This window comes from Oreochromis niloticus, linkage group LG9 (assembly GCF_001858045.2).
Source record: "Oreochromis niloticus isolate F11D_XX linkage group LG9, O_niloticus_UMD_NMBU, whole genome shotgun sequence".
Classification (NCBI taxonomy): domain Eukaryota; kingdom Metazoa; phylum Chordata; class Actinopteri; order Cichliformes; family Cichlidae; genus Oreochromis; species Oreochromis niloticus.
In genome coordinates, this window is record NC_031974.2 from 35,468,253 (window position 1) to 35,472,828 (window position 4,576).

A 4,576-nucleotide genomic window follows, 5' to 3' on the forward strand; every position below is an offset into this window, starting at 1 on the left:
ACCTGACAACTTTTTTCCTGACAACTGAGACCTGACAATTTTTTGTCTGATACCTGACAACTTTTTTCCTGACAACTGAGACCTGACAATTTTTTGTCTGATACCTGACAACTTTTTTCCTGACAACTGAGACCTGACAATTTTTTGTCTGATACCTGACAACTTTTTTCTTGAGAACTGAGACCTGACATTTTTTTGTCTGATACCTGACAACTTCTTTCTTGAGACCTGACGATGTCCTAAAATGTGCACCATACTTAAGAGTCATTACCTCCGTTCATTTTCCCCACATCATATTTACTGGTTGCCCACAAGTGCTCCACAACTCTGGAGAGTCTGTGGTCAACTGGCATAGTTCCACCTGCTAAATACACAGAGAAATTTTGTTAGCAGCTGAACATTTCACACAACAATGTTGTTTTACTGTCAGATGCTTATTAAACACCTCATTGCAATGTTTCATCCCTGAAATGTGAATTTCTTCCCCACGTCTGTACACTTGCATTCATTTTAGTCACAGACCCCCTCATTTTATTTAACTTTTCTTCTTCCTATATAAAACATGTAACATGCTGTCATGTATTCTACAAGCAAGTTTTCCTTTTTCTTTTGGGTGTGTTTATCTAGGTACAAGTTTCACTCCTACATCCAAAACAAGAAACTTGGTCTTTAGTCTCCACTAATTCAACCCTCTGTTAAAATCTATTCACTTGTGAGATCTAATCATCTTTCCCTAATCTAACAACAATCAACTAATTTGCATATGGAATCATAACCCACTAAGTTGGCAGGACAACAGAAATACATATTTAAAATATTACCAAAAATAGAATTTTCTTCATACAGTACTCACTGGTGTTGCTCAATCAGCAGAAAACATCTCACAATTTACCATATTAAAACTGCATTTATTACGTAATCACTAGTTGGTCATACCAATTTTCCTCTTTTTCCTTTTTCCTTTTTTTCACACAAGTCAACCTGTTGTCCTGCAACCCAGAGAGTTAAGTATCAGCGTTTGATTACAAGTGTCTGTTGAGTCTATTTTAGCATTGATGAGAGATGTGGTTGTGTTCATGAGTGTAAGCTGGTCTTCACTGCATGTATGGCTTAGTAGGCAGATCAATGTATCCGTATGGCGTGGAGCTGTGGATTCAAGCTGTTTCCCCCTGCTCCTTATTCTCTGCAATAAGCATTTCATGTCTCTCTGTTTGTGTGTGTGTGTGTGTGTGTGTGTGTGTGTGTGTGTGTGCTCTCTCTTTTTTTTTTTTTACCATTTTATTGTGATAATCTGGACACTTTCTCAACTTCCACGAGTTCATCAGCCTTACTTTTCAACTCAATCTTTATATTCTCTCACTTTAACAATATCAGCCTTCATTTCCCTCCATTTTCTCCTCCCACTCCTCACAGCTGCTGTCTCCTCTCCCACATCTGCGGCAGTTCTTGGTAGTTGACGTGTCAGAGGCCCAGTGGGCCGTTCCTCTTCAGCTTTGCCTTATGTCTTTCACTCTTTTCTTCCTTAGCCATTTTGACTCTCAGTATGGCAATTGTGAGACTCAGAGAGTCTTCTCAAATCCATTCACACACAATGATGTTGTCGGTGAACCTCTCAGCTTGTGAAGGCATGCTTCCATCTGCAGTGGTATTTGTACATGCTGCTGAACCCTCTGAGGTTTTAGTGCAGTGCTGTTATCTGTTCACCTGGTGTTAACTCTTGATGTTGATGCTGTTGCTCTGAAGCTGCCTTTGACTTCAGGGAGAGATTTACCGTCCTCGAAGCTTCTTTTGAGGATAACATGTACGTGGAGGTGAAGCTGTGAAATTTTCAGCCAAAACATGACCTAGTTGTGGTTCCAATTATGTTAATCTATCATTTTGCTCCGGCCGATGTGCTTATGGAGGAGGTTGATCCAGGTCCATGGTCACCTGCATTAACACACTAAGATGTCTGTGAAGGTTCTCAGTCATCCAGGTCATCGTAGTCAAAGGAGTTTGCAAAGAAAAGCGTCTGGACTTCTTTGAGTTGCTTGAAGACGTTTCACCTCTCATCCGAGAAGCTTCTTCAGTTCTAAGGTCAAATGGCCGAGAGTCCCAGATTTAAACCCAGTGGGAGTATCCCCCCAAGGAGGGACAAAGGACCCCCTGGTGATCCTCAAATCACATGCGCCAAGGTGTGAAAGCGGGTGTGGGACCTAATCAGCCAGGGTTTCGGGTGAGCTCATTGTGAAACCTGGCCCCACCCTATCATGTGATTTCCTGAGGTCAGATGGCCCAGGATGTGAGTGGGCGTTAAGGCGTCTGGGGAGGGAACTCAAAACTGGATTATAGATGGCAGACAGTTGGTGTCGTAAACCACCGCCTCTGTTCAAAGATGGTCGCTCACAGTGGACATAGAAGGCCTCTTTCACTCCTCTTTCAAACCATCTGTCCTCTCTGTCCAATATGTGAACATTGGCATCCTCGAAAGAGTGACCTTTATCCTTAAGATGCAGGTGGACTGCTGAGTCTTGTCCTGTGGAGGTGGCTCTTCTATGTTGTGCCATGCGCTTGTGAAGTGGCTGTTTGGTCTCTCCAATGTAGAGGTCTGGGCATTCCTCACTGCACTGTACAGCATACACCACGTTGTTCAGTCTGTGTTTTGGAGTTTTGTCTTACCTTCACAGACAATATCCTATTAGAGCGATTAGAACATGCTGTAGGTATTACAGGTACTGCACTGCAGTGGTTTGTATCATATCTATCTAATAGACTCCAATTTGCTCAAGTAAATGGAGAGTCCTCTTCACACACTAAGGTCAATTATGGTGTTCCACAGGGTTCAGTGCTAGGACCAATTCTATTTACATTGTACATGCTTCCCTTAGGCAGCATCATTAGAAGACATAGCATAAATTTTCACTGCTATGCAGATGACACGCAGCTCTATCTATCCATGAAGCCAGGTAACACACACCAATTAGTTAAACTGCAGGAATGTCTTAAAGACATAAAGACCTGGATGGCCGCTAACTTTCTGCTTCTTAATTCAGATAAAACTGAGGTTATTGTACTCGGCCCTGAAAATCTTAGAAATATGGTATCTAAGCAGATTCTTACTCTGGATGGCATTACCTTGGCCTCCAGTAATGCTGTGAGGAACCTTGGAGTCATTTTTGACCAGGACATGTCCTTCAATGCACATATTAAACAAATATGTAAGACTGCTTTCTTCCATTTGCGCAACATCTCTAAAATTAGAAATATCCTGTCTCAGAGTTATGCTGAAAAACTAGTTCATGCATTTATTACTTCCAGGCTGGACTACTGTAATTCTTTATTATCAGGATGTCCTAAAAACTCACTGAAAAGCCTTCAGCTGATCCAAAATGCTGCAGCAAGGGTACTGACAGGGACTAGAAAGAGAGAGCATATTTCTCCTGTTTTGGCTTCCCTTCATTGGCTTCCTGTTAAATCCAGAATTGAATTCAAAATCCTGCTCCTCACATACAAGGTCTTAAATAATCAGGCCCCATCTTATCTTAATGACCTTGTAGTACCATATCACCCCATTAGAGCACTTCGCTCTCGCTCTGCAGGCTTACTTGTTGTTCCTAGAGTATTTAAAAGTAGAATGGGAGGCAGAGCCTTCAGTTTTCAGGCCCCTCTTCTGTGGAACCAGCTTCCAGTGTGGATTCGGGAGACAGACACTATCTCTACTTTCAAGATTAGGCTTAAAACTTTCCTTTTTGCCAAAGCATATAGTTAGGGCTGGACCAGGTGACCCTGAATCCTCCCTTAGTTATGCTGCAATAGACGTAGGCTGCCGGGGATTCCCATGATGCATTGAGTTTTTCCCTTCCAGTCACCTTTCTCACTCACTATGTGTTAATAGACCTCTCTGCATCGAATCATATCTGTTATTAATCTCTGTCTCTCTTCCACAGCATGTCTTTATCCTGTTTTTCTTCTTTCACCCCAACCGGTCGCAGCAGATGGCCGCCCCTCCCTGAGCCTGGTTCTGCCGGAGGTTTCTTCCTGTTAAAAGGGAGTTTTTCCTTCCCACTGTCGCCAAAGTGCTTGCTCATAGGGGGTCATATGATAGTTGGGTTTTTCTCTGTATTTATTATTGTGCTATCTACTGTACAATATAAAGCGCCTTGAGGCGACTTTTGTTGTGATTTGGCGCTATATAAATAAAATTGAATTGAATTGAACGCCCCAGGATAATTACTATTACACTTTTCAGTCGCTATCCACAGCAGCCAATTAGTTTACTCGGCTTATTTACTTATTACACCTTCAATTTAGTTGCTCTAACGCACTGGGACGGATCACACACCGCCTCTGTCTACTGCAGCAAATTGACACTGAGAATGCAATCAACTTAGCGAACAGACAATTTAGACAAGCTCCAATATGCACATTTAACAGGTGGTGCTTACCTTTATTTTAAAATGACCCAGGCCTCTGTTCGCCTTGCTGGTTGAGCCCCCAGACCCCCCAATCTGTCTTCCTTAGCCTCCTATTGGAATCCCGGACGAGCCGCCAATTGTTAAATATCAACACTTCACCGAGTTCTTATGATTCCTCAGAG